The sequence below is a fragment of the Schistocerca cancellata genome, chromosome 1, assembly GCF_023864275.1.
Source record: "Schistocerca cancellata isolate TAMUIC-IGC-003103 chromosome 1, iqSchCanc2.1, whole genome shotgun sequence".
In the NCBI taxonomy this organism is placed as follows: domain Eukaryota; kingdom Metazoa; phylum Arthropoda; class Insecta; order Orthoptera; family Acrididae; genus Schistocerca; species Schistocerca cancellata.
The window spans coordinates 111,201,467-111,215,036 of NC_064626.1; positions in this window are offsets into that span (position 1 = coordinate 111,201,467).

Sequence of the window (13,570 nt, forward strand, 5' to 3'; positions counted from 1 at the left end):
TGTCATAGCCACAGTCCACTTCTTTCTGTCCTACTACTACAGTATCTTCTCACCGTCACTGGCTCCCTCTTACTCTCTCTTAATGCTCATATCCCATTCCTTTCTTCTTGTTCCTGCAATCTCTTCTCTGTGTCACTATCTCTCTCTTCCTCGTTGTCATTGTCATACACTCTGTCTCTCATTGTCACTCTCTCTTATTCACTTCCACTTTCTCTTTCTCTTTATTCCTTCCCACTTGGCACTGCTTCCTTCTCTCTTTTCCAAGCACTGTTCTAAAACTGTCAACTATGTTCCATTGTAACCGTATCGCTCTTTTTCTCTCACACTGTCTTTGTCTCCTTCGTTCTTCCTATAACACAAGGGTATAGCGTTTCCGTCTGTTTACCACTCCCACTGTCTTATTATCTCTCAGGATAAAAATGCGCTAATATGTTCAAATGTCAAAATTTTTGGGACAATTTTTAAAAGTGCTGAAGAAGATAGAATGAGACAACTGGTACCCCACTTTTCAGTCAGTCTTTTAAACAAACTGGAACATGTTCGTATTTGTTGTGGTCCATTAGGAGTGTTTTTCCCTGATGCAGCAGGGCGTGTAACTCATATGAAACAATTCAATTGGTCAGTAAAATCTAGATAGTTTACTTCTGTGAAATTCAAACAATGAAAAGCTAATTTCACACCTCAAACCGGATTTTATGTACAAAAGAATTTTGCGTGTGGTTCAGCACTGCAACATGGGGTTCCGAAATGATAACGTGTGGTAAACCTTTTGCATTTCTTATGTTATGTTTCCGTCTTCTTTAAAGGCAACGAGAAAAGATGAAGCGGTGGCCCAGCATAGAGCCTGTGCCTACCGTCATGTATTTTTGATTTTCAATTAATAAAAAACAGAGGAATTTTCCTTGTACCAGTAGTAGATAGGATGGATTCGCGCTCAGCTAGTGAACGAGTGAGAAGCACGATTTTTTTTTTTAGCGAGTAATTGTAGACCGCCATCTTGGGATCGCTATGAATAAGTGATGAGTATGTATTTCGTATGTGCACCGTTTAGAAAAATGCAGTATTAACACAAAGGTATCATTATAAAGAAGGGTAAGCACAAATATACAGCGGAGAAAGAAACTACTTCCCCCCTGCAAAATAATATGAACTAATACGAACTTATTTCCAGGCATAGCTCAGCTTACTGTGTTTGTCATTCATGCCGAAAAATTAATATCATTAATTCAATACATTTAAAAAAGTCACACATTTCAGCATTTTATTATCATTTATTCCATTATTTTATTATATTATAAACAGAGACACTTCACAACATAGTTCTCCGTGCTACATCACTTTATAAGTACATCTTCGCCTCACACCAGAAATTACGTGTACAAGTAGGGTAACGCTGAACCTCTGTATCTCGGAAAAGGAGAACGACGCTTATTCGAGATGATGATCTTGGAAATCCATAGTAAAAATTACTGTCATTTGGTGTGACCAGTCGTCTTGAAACCCGTGGCTGGGTTTTCGTACCCAAGAAACAAGTTTTTGGGATGATTCCCGATTACGGACAAAGATTTTTGAAAACGAGTAGATGGTGCTGCCGGAACAACACATCATCTTCTTTTTGCAAGAAGGGGCTAACAACATTCTACACATACCAAGCACTGGTTTGCGTCTCATCTCTCCTCCATAAACACCGAATGTGAATGAGCCTTGTAGCTTATCGCACCCCAACCACTAGAGACAGTTCAAATCCATTCGATGAAATCTGAACGTGTATGTGTGTAGGTGTGGGTGGGGGGATGAAAAAGCATATCTCCGAGAGTTATTGCGAATAGTGTTAGTACTAAAGAAGTAATAATTTTAAACGTCATTCATGATGGGACTCTATTTCACGAATGTCATTGTTTACGACGTCATAAAAAAATGGCTCTAAACACTATGGGACTTAACTTCTGAGGTAATCAGTCCCCTAGACCTTAGAACTACTTAAACCTAACTAACCTAAGGACATAACAAACATCCATGACCGAGGCAGGATTCGAACCTGCGACCGTAGCGGTCGCGCGGTTCCAGACTGTAGCGCCTAGAACCGCTCGGCCACTCCGGCCGACTTATGACGTAACATATCGTGAACTACGTGTCGTACAATGATATAAATTTGCACTTACATTCAGTGATATATGTGCATACTCTCTGTAAAATGTGTGGCGAATACACTTAGTAGTTAGAAAGTAATAAATTAAAACGTCAAGGCTCATGCAATAATTATACTACATGCACAGAGGGAAAGTAGGAAGCAATAAACATTTTTGCTTCCATCGTGTTGTAGGCGTTGTCAGCGAGAAAAATATTTCGCAATGGTTTGGCATTATGTGTCACGTTTGTTACAAGCTCATAACTACGCTCATTCTCAAACACTGGATGAATAAAGTCTACGATTAACGCGTCATGGGCTACGCTTCTTTTTCACTATCATTGTTTTGTTACCCCGACATCTATTGTCGCCTGACGGTAAGGCATATGTGTACCAAGTTTGGTTGAAATCGGTCCTCTGATTAAGTTTTTTTGGAGAAAATGTTGAACACACACACACACACACACACACACACACACACACGAACAAACATTGCCATTTTTCATAATATGTATGGGCTTTAGAAAGGAACCAGCACAGAGGCTCCGACACAGATTCAGCCTTGCGGCTGCTCTGGCACCTGAAGTTAGGCAGCCTCACCTAACGACTGTCGAAGATTCAAATGGATCTGAGCACTATGGGACTTAACATTGAGGTCCTCAGTCCCGTAGAAGTTAGAACTACTTAAACCTTACTAACCTAAAGACATCACACACATCCATTCCCGAGGCAGGATTCGAATCTGCGACCGTAGCGATCGCGCGGTTCCAGACTGAATGCCTAGAACCGCTCGGCCACAGCGGCAGGCCGACTGTCGAAGATGTTGCCTTTTTAGTCACCCACATGTTAACGTTGCACCACGCGATGTTCACGCCACAGGAGGTCACAAAACGGGAGAGCTTAAAATGCATAAGCACGCATCGCTGCTTGGGATCACAATCAAATTTTATAGAATGGTTTTGAACGTTGGCTAGTAGCTTCACGTTCTATACCAGAGCAATAACTGCGGTCGCGGTATACACTCCAAAGAGGTCACAACCCGTTCAAAGGGGTTGCAGCTTGCCGATATCCTTAGTGTGGTGCTGAACTGCCCGCCGGGTGGCAGCACTGTCGAACTTTGTGCTCGTCTGCTACTCATCGCACTGCGAACTGTCACTTTCGAAAGCGAAATGTGTGGGTGTCAACGTGTGAAGGAATGGCGTTTTTTCATTGACGCCATTTATACTAACATCTGAGTGTTTTTCCTGTTGATTCTGAGCGGCGGTGTGTGTCAAATGTGTTCCTCGGCCATCCAGAAGCCACCCGCGTGCTTTCAACGCTGGGTGTCGCGGTTGTGACCTTCATCGCAGAGCCGCCAAAAGCAGGGGTGAAACGTCGGTAAGAGGAAGTATGGCGACCTCTTTGTCACGTGACACGCTTCAATGGCATTGCATAGAATTATGGTCACATTTTGTGCCAATGTGACATCGTTATCCTACCTCACTTGAACTTCTGAGCTGTGGCCATTTTTTCGTATGCGTCGAGACCTTGCTGTTTCAAGTGCCGCCACGTCGGTCGCTGACGTCGCGGGGCGGCGTGCTTTTAGACCATTACAGTGGAAGGTTGTGGGCAACTTTGAGCCAGTTTTCAAACTTACGCTCCGCAGTGGGAGACAATTAAGGAGTTTCGAAAAAGTGATCCTTTACTTCGGTCCCGCCGTGTGATTGCCATGGTATGGGATCTCTTTACCTGGCTTCTGTTCTATCTGAAGTTTACCACTGTCGTGATGTACTCTAACTGAAGTTGTAGACTCACCATATAGCGGAAATGCTCATTCCTGATAGGCACAACAAATTCATACGATTATAGTTTCGGCCATTAAGGCCTAAGTAGCCGAAAGCTATAATTGTGTGAATACACTCCTGGAAATTGAAATAAGAACACCGTGAATTCATTGTCCCAGGAAGGGAAAACTTAATTGACACATTTCTGGGGTCAGATACATCACATGATCACACTGACAGAACCACAGGCACATAGACACAGGCAACAGAGCATGCACAATGTCGGCACTAGTACAGTGTATATCCACCTTTCGCAGCAATGCAGGCTGCTATTCTCCCATGGAGACGATCGTAGAGATGCAGGATGTAGTCCTGTGGAACGGCTTGCCATGCCATTTCCACCTGGCGCCTCAGTTGGACCAGCGTTCGTGCTGGACGTGCAGACCGTGTGAGACGACGCTTCATCCAGTCCCAAACATGCTCAATGGGGGACAGATCCGGAGATCTTGCTGGCCAGGGTAGTTGACTTACACCTTTTAGAGCACGTTGGGTGGCACGGGATACATGCGGACGTGCATTGTCCTGTTGGAACAGCAAGTTCCCTTGCCGGTCTAGGAATGGTAGAACGATGGGTTCGATGACGGTTTGGATGTACCATGCACTATTCAGTGACCCCTCGACGATCACCAGTGGTGTACGGCCAGTGTAGGAGATCGCTCCCCACACCATGATGCCGGGTGTTGGCCCTGTGTGCCTCGGTCGTATGCAGTCCTGATTGTGTCGCTCACCTGCACGGCGCCAAACACGCATACGACCATCATTGGCACCAAGGCAGAAGCGACTCTCATCGCTGAAGACGACACGTCTCCATTCGTCCCTCCATTCACCGTAGCCCAGCTTCATGGAGACGGTTGCGAATGGTCCTCGCCGATACCCCAGGAGCAACAGTGTCCCTAATTTGCTGGGAAGTGGCGGTGCGGTCCCCTACGGCACTGCGTAGGATCCTACGGTCTTGGCGTGCATCCGTGCGTCGCTGCGGTCCGGTCCCAGGTCGACGGGCACGTGCACCTTCCGCCGACCACTGGCGACAACATCGATGTACTGTGGAGACCTCACGCCCCACGTGTTGAGCAATTCGGCGGTACGTCCACCCGACCACCCGCATGCCCACTATACGCCCTCGCTCAAAGTCCGTCAACTGCACATACGGTTCACGTCCACGCTGTCGCGGCATGCTACCAGTGTTAAAGACTGCGACGGAGCTCCGTATGCCACGGCAAACTGGCTGACACTGACGGCGGCGGTGCACAAATGCTGCGCAGCTAGCGCCATTCGACGGCCAACACCGCGGTTCCTGGTGTGTCCGCTGTGCCGTGCGTGTGATCATTGCTTGTACAGCCCTCTCGCAGTGTCCGGAGCAAGTATGGTGGGTCTGACACACCGGTGTCAATGTGTTCTTTTTTCCATTTCCAGGAGTGTATTTTTGATGTGCCTATCACGACTCAGCATCTCCGCTATATGGTGAGTATCTACTTTCCTCCTCTAATATTGTTACATTTCATACTGCATTTTCCATTGTTTGAAGTTGTACACTGGTCTATATACTTTTCAATATGCGAACATACTGTTGTGTTCATCAATCCGAATACCGGTTTTCTTATAGTTTCCCAGTTTAATTTATTCTCTGCAAGCCTTTTCATCTTAGTAAGTACTCAGCATACGAGACACCCATTTGAACATGCTGACTGTAATGATGACTTGGCGTCCTGCCGGTCGCGCTGGCCGAGCGGTTCTAGGCACTTCAGTCAGGAGCGTCGCGGCTGCTACGGTCACAGGTACGAATCCTGTCTCGGGCATGGATGTGTGTGATGTACTTAGGTTAGCTAGGTTTAAGTAGTTCTAAGTCTAGGGGACTGATGACCTCAGATGTTAAGTCCCATAGTGCTTAGAGCCATTTGAACCATTTTTGAGGCTTGGCCTCCCTCTACGATTTTTCCCAACTTCTTCCTCCTTATTATACTGTCTATTCATTGATGCCTCAGCAAGTCACCTGTCAAACAGTCCCTTCCCAATTCCAGTCAGCATTTCTTCGTTATTCTTACGATCTACTCATCACCTGCTATTATCTGTATTAACACATTTCTAAAAATTTCTCATCTTTGTTCAACTGTTTATGGTCCACGTTTAGTTTTCGTACAGGGCTACACTCCAGACAAATACCTTCAGGATATGCTTCCTAGAATTTAAAACTATGGGCGTAATTTCTCCCGAGGGCATGCAGCTTTACTGTATCATTAAATGATGATGGCGCCCTCTTGGGTAAAATATTCCGGACGTAAAATAGTCCCCCATTCGGATCTCCGGGCGGGGACTACTCAAGAGAACGTCAATATCAGGAGAAAGAAAACTGGCATTCTACGGATCGGAGCGTGGAATGTCAGATCCCTTAATCGGGCAGGTAGGTTAGAAAGTTTAAAAAGGGAAATGGATAGGTTAAAGTTAGATATAGTGGGAATAAGTGAAGTTCGGTGGTAGGAGGAACAAGACTTTTGGTCAGGTGATTGCAGGGTTATAAATACAAAATCAAATAGGGGTAATGCAGGAGTAGGTTTAATAATGAATAAAAAAATAGGAGTGCGGGTAAGATACTACAAACAGCATAGTAAACGCATTATTGTGGCCAAGATAGATACGAAGCCCACACCTACTACAGTAGTACAAGTTTACATGCCAACTAGCTCTGCAGATGACGAAGAAATTGAAGAAATGTATGATGAAATAAAAGAAATTATTCAGATAGTGAAGGGAGACGAAAATTTAATAGTCATGGGTGACTGGAATTCGAATGTAGGAAAAGGGAGAGAAGGAAACGTAGTAGGTGAATATGGATTGGGGGTAAGAAATGAAAGAGGAAGCCGGCTGGTAGAATTTTGTACAGAGCATAAATTAATCATAGCTAACACTTGGTTCAAGAATCATAAAAGAAGGTTGTATACATGGAGGAATCCTGGAGATACTAAAAGGTATCAGATAGATTATATAATGGTAAGACAGAGATTTAGGAACCAGGTTTTAAATTGTAAGACATTTCCAGCGGCAGATGTGGACTCTGACCACAATCTATTGGTTATGACCTGTAGATTAAAACTGAAGAAACTGCAAAAAGGTGGGAATTTAAGGAGATGGGACCTGGATAAACTGACTAAACCAGATGTTGTACAGAGTTTCAGGGAGAGCATAGGGGAACAATTGACAGGAATGGGGGAAAGAAATACAGTAGAAGAAGAATGGGTAGCTCTGAGGCATGAAGTAGTGAAGGCAGCAGAGGATCAAGTAGGTAAAAAGACGAGGGTTAGTAGAAATCCCTGGGTAACAGAAGAAATATTGAATTTAATTGATGAAAGGAGAAAATATAAAAATGCAGTAAATGAAGCAGGGAAAAAGGAATACAAACGTCTCAAAAATGAGATAGACAGGAAGTGCAAAATGGCTAAGCAGGGATGGCTAGAGGACAAATGTAAGGATGTAGAGGCTTATCTCACTAGGGGTAAGATAGATACAGCCTACAGGAAAATTAAAGAGACCTTTGGAGATAAGAGAACCACTTGTACGAACATCATGAGCTCAGATGGAAACCCAGTTCTAAGCAAAGAAGGGAAAGCAGAAAGGTAGAAGGAGTATATAGAGGGTCTATACAAGGGTGATGTACTTGAGGACAATTTTATGGAAATGGAAGAGGATGTAGATGAAGATGAAATGGGAGATACGATACTGCGTGAAGAGTTTGACAGAGCACAGAAAGACCTGAGTCGAAACAAGGCCCCCGGAGTAGACAACATTCCATTGGAACTACTGACGACCTTGGGAGAGCCAGTCCTGACAAAACTCTACCATCTGGTGAGCAAGATGTGTGAAACAGGCGAAATACCCTCAGACTTCAAGAAGAATATAATAATTCCAATCCCAAAGAAAGCAGGTGTTGACAGATGTGAAAATTACCGAACAATCAGTTTAATAAGCCACATTGCAAAATACTAACACGAATTCTTTGCAGACGAATGGAAAAACTGGTAGAAGCCGACCTCGGGGAAGATCAGTTTGGATTCCGTAGAAATACTGGAACACGTGAGGCAATACTTACCTTACGACTTATCTTAGAAGAACGATTAACGAAGGGGAAACCTACGTTTCTAGCATTTGTAGACTTAGAGAAAGCTTTTGACAATGTTGCCTGGAATACTCTCTTTCAAATTCTAAAGATGGCAGGGGTAAAAGACAGGGAGCGAAAGGCTATTTACAATTTGTACAGAAACCAGATGGCAGTTATAAGAGTCGAGGGACATGAATGGGAAGCAGTGGTTTGGAAGGGAGTAAGACAGGGTTGTAGCCTCTCCCCGATGTTATTCAATCTGTATATTGAGCAAGCAGTAAAGGAAACAAAAGAAAAATTCGGAGTAGGTATTAAAATCCATGGAGAAGAAATAAAAACTTTGAGGTTCGCCGATGACATTGTAATTCTGTCAGAGACAGCAAAGGACTTGGAAGAGCAGTTTAACGGAATGGAGGGTGTCTTGAAGGGAGCATATAAGATGAACATCAACAAAAGCAAAACGAGGATAATGGAATGTAGTCGAATTAAGTCGGGTGATGTTGAGGGTATTAGATTAGGAAATGAGACACTTAAAGTAGTAAAGGAGTTTTGCTATTTGGGGAGCAAAATAACTGATGATGGTCGAAGGAGAGAGGATATAAAATGTAGGCTGGCAATGGCAAAGAAAGCGTTTCTGAAGAAGAGAAATTTGTTAATATGGTGTATAGATTTAAGTGTCAGGAAGTCGTTTCTGAAAGTATTTGTATGGAGTGTAGCCATGTATGGAAGTGAAACATGGACGGTAAATAGTTTGGACAAGAAGAGAATACAAGCTTTCGAAATGTGGTGCTACAGAATAATGCTGAAGATTAGATGGGTAGATCACATAACTAATGAGGAAGTATTCAATAGGATTGGGGAGAAGGGAAGTTTGTGGCACAACTTGACCAGAGGAAGGGATCGGTTGGTAGGACATGTTCTGAGGCATCAAGGGATCACCAATTTAGTATTGGAGGGCAGCGTGGAGGGTAAAAATCGTAGGGGGAGAACAAGAGATGAATACACTAAGCAAATTCAGAAGGATGTAGGTTGCAGTAGGTACTGGGAGATGAAGAAGCTTGTACAGGATAGAGTAGCATGGAGAGCAGCATCAAACCAGTCTCAGGACTGAAGACCACAACAACAACACACAGAGTTGTTATAATTTTTAGAATTATCTCTCTTTAGACACTCGGGAAATGATATTGCAGATTAATTTAGTATTACTCTTCTTCGAAATTCAATCAGTTTTGCAACGCCATCATCACCAAGTGCATTTTGTTTCTTTATACATCGAATAGTTTTATGCAGCTTATCTCATATAACTTCCGCGATACTTGCATAGAAATACCTACAGAAATCTTAGCATTATTCTATAGTTTGGTTTTTGCTATTATTTATGTACCATCTGGAATATTAACTGATGGAATGAAATGTCTGTCGAGAAAATGTTTCTGTTTTATATCGTTCACGTTCTTACTATTTTATCGTTGATATCTTCCCAAACTCGTTTCATAAAAGGTTCAAAATAAGAAGGCTCGTTATTATTATCGTCTGCCGAAAGCAATCGTTTCCTCTCTACTAATTGCATTTTTTCAAATACATTCCTTCACGGTTGCTATATCATTGTACCAAGAAATACGAACATTGTTCGTTAGTTTCCTTACACCTTGCCAGGACGGAATGCGTCGAAAACGGACTCTTGAGAATAAACCTTGCGGCAGCATCATCAGAACTGGGAGAGCTCAGTCAGGTTTGCAGTTTACGTTTCATGCTTCAGATACTACATATTCTTTTCCATTTACGCAACCATTGCCGCAATTCCAGAGGGTATAATTACTTCACTCCTTCCCTTGGAGAACCCTCATCTTGGACAACACATCAGAATAGCTCTGACAGTTGCCAAAATTACGTCGTGACTCAGGTTTCCCAGTTTACAGAATCTTAAGAGTGTCTCTCTAACAGCGCTTCCGCTGTTATTTCTGTTTTATTTTGTGAGTGGTTAAAATACACTGCCTGTGACCGTTGCTGAGAACTCTTCCGTTGATTGTTTGCTTGATTTGTAGCCATCGAATAGATTTTACTATTTCCTATGACGTAGGTTCTGAAAGTTTATACTATAGTACCATAGACTTCTGCATTGTTTCGACAAACTGCGTAGATTATTTCCCTTCTGTGCTATGGCGTTGAAATCTGCTTTAAAATATGCTCGTCGTATTACGATACAGACATCAACAATTCCTTCCACTGTTCTCTCTGTTATTTAAGTATTTATGGGTGGCTTAACACATATTCTAGTAACCTGATAATCTGTCTGATTATAATGACTATATGGTATCCTTCAGACTGACTGCTGTTCGCATTACGTACATCATCTGTAAGAAATGAAGATGAAACGTGAGCTGACTTGTCTTCAAATGAATCTGAAGTAATCCCGCCCGAAGTGTTTCTTACAACAAACATTACGGCTCCATACTAGGAAGACAGTTACCCAGATGCACTCACAGATATTCAAATGTTTCAGGATGTGGTAGGATTATTGAAATCTTGATCTTGTCTTCTTGTCAGTTACTCTCATTGAGAAACATTGTCTTACATGAACGCAGATACCATTGGCTTTTGCCAGTTACAATAAAAAATTTCGAGTGTGTATTTTCTTGCTGCGATGTCGGTCAACGTGTCTTCAATTTAAGCAAATAGCTGCGTCAAGGTGTCGTATTTACATTGTCCCGGTAAAATATTTTATTCTCCCCAGATAAGACAATTATGGTGAAGAGAGGTACACAGTCCCGAAGGGCGCTCTCGCAAATTAACCTGCGTGCCGCTACAGCCGCAAACAGATTTGCTGTAGAATATTTGGTCTCAGATGGTAAAGTCTAGGCGTTCACTGAGCAGAAAGTGTCACCTGTAGGATAAAGTCACTCACTGAGAATACCCCACCATGTACTTTTGTGTGTTTCTATACACCATCCGTAGCAGTGGCAAGAACTCCGTGCATCTTCTGCTGAGTCCCACACAGTTCAGGATCTGCGCAAATACTGTCACACACGAGTGTCGCCCTCTTCTTTATTATTCTGCACAATACCGGACGGTTTTTATAAACCTTCGTAATCTTCTTAGACGTCCTACAGGGTGTTTCAAAAATGACCGGTATATTTGAAACGGCAATAAAAACTAAACGAGCAGCGATAGAAATACACCGTTTGTTGCAATATGCTTGGGACAACAGTACATTTTCAGGCGGACACACTTTCGAAATTACAGTAGTTACAATTTTCAACAACAGATGGCGCTGCAAGTGATGTGAACGATATAGAAGACAACGCAGTCTGTGGGTGCACCATTCTGTACGTCGTCTTTCTGCTGTAAGCGTGTGCTGTTCACAATGTGCAAGTGTGCTGTAGACAACATAGTTTATTCCTTAGAACAGAGGATTTTTCTGGTGTTGGAATTCCACCGCCTAGAACACAGTGTTGTTGCAACAAGACGAAGTTTTCAACAGAGGTTTAATGTAACCAAAGGACCGAAAAGCGATACAATACAGGATCTGTTTGAAAAATTTCAACGGACTGGGAACGTGACGGATGAACGTGCTGGAAAGGTAGGGCGACCGTGTACAGCAACCACAGAGGGCAACGCGCAGCTAGTGCAGCAGGTGATCCGACAGCGGCCTCGGGTGTCCGTTCGCCGTGTTGCAGCTGCGGTCCAAATGACGCCAACGTCCACGTATCGTCTCATGCGCCAGAGTTTACACCTCTATCCATACAAAATTCAAATGCGGCAACCCCTCAGCGCCGCTACCATTGCTGCACGAGAGACATTCGCTAATGATATAGCGCACAGGATTGATGACGGCGATATGCATGTGGGCAGCATTTGGTTTACTGACGAAGCTTATTTTTACCTGGACGGCTTCGTCAATAAACAGAACTGGCGCATATGGGGAACCGAAAAGCCCCATGTTGCAGTCCCATCGTCCCTGCATCCTCAAAAGGTACTGGTCTGGGCCGCCATTTCTTCCAAAGGAATCATTGGCCCATTTTTCAAATCCGAAACGATTACTGCATCACGCTATCTGGACATTCTTCGTGAATTTGTGGCGGTACAAACTGCCTTAGACGACACTGCGAACACCTCGTGGTTTATGCGAGATGGTGCCCGGCCACATCGCACGGCCGACGTCTTTAATTTCCTGAATGAATATTTCGATGATCGTGTGATTGCTTTGGGCTATCCGAAACATACAGGAGGCGGCGTGGAGTGGCCTCCCTATTCGCCAGACATGAACCCCTGTGACTTCTTTCTGTGGGGACACGTGAAAGACCTGGTGTACCGCCAGAATCCAGAAACAATTGAACAGCTGAAGCAGTACATCTCATCTGCATGTGAAGCCATTCCGGCAGACACGTTGTCAAAAGTTTCGAGTAATTTCATTCAGAGACTACGCCATATTATTGCTACGCATGGTGGATATGTGGAAAATATCGTACTATAGAGTTTCCCAGACGGCAGCGCCATCTGTTGTTGAAAATTGTAACTACTGTAATTTCGAAAGTTTGTCTGCCTGAAAATGTACTGTTGTCCCAAGCATATTGCAACAAACGGTGTATTTCTATCGCTGCTCGTTTAGTTTGTATTGCCGTTTCAAATATACCGGTCATTTTTGAAACACCCTGTACATTGGCGGTGCATTACTCCAGACAATTACCACGACAGTGACTTACACTCTCATTGAACCATTAACCCCACCCACGATTCTTTAAAGACTCGAACTTACATGTAGAAAACAGCTAACTTTTAACGCCTCTCAGTGTTTATGACGTCATCTCTTCTGAATTTCTTGTAAATTTGTGGTAAGATCTTAAGGGACCAAACTGCTTAGCTCATCGGTCCCTAAGCTACGCACTGCTTAGTCTACCTTTAACTAACCTACGCTATGGACAACACAGGCACCCATGCCCGACGGAGGACTCGAACCACCGACGGGGAGAGCCGCGCAAACTGTGCAAGGCCCCCTGGACCGCGCGGCTACCCCGCGCAGCATCTCTTCTGAATTGTATGTCGTACAATGATGTAACTTTTCAAAAGTAACAAGCGATGAAAACGTCTCCGTCTGATGGCGTTGCTGCAGCTTACACAGTGTGTTCGGATTCCCCTTACAAACTTCTAGGACTTGTAGAATGGAGTGAGTACATAATATTTTGGATAGGGACCCATGTCCGGAAATTTTAGATTAGTTTCAGTTTTCGTTCCATACGCCCAAAAAATGAGATGAGTCTCGTGGGTGTGGGACATGTTATCCAACGACTCTACAGAGCGTAACAGTTATACGCGCCGGCGCCTGGAAATGTATGTATACCTCTATATAAGGTGACTCCGTGACAAATTACAAACTTTCAAGGATGGCGAAGAAGGATAAATGTATCAATTTGAGGTAAGGGTCCCTGTACCGGAAACTAAAGAGTCGGAAGCTGTAAGCGACAACCGTTCTGGTACCTCTGACAGCGGAATACATGTACCGGTACTGTTGTTGCGAAGATTGCAGGGTAG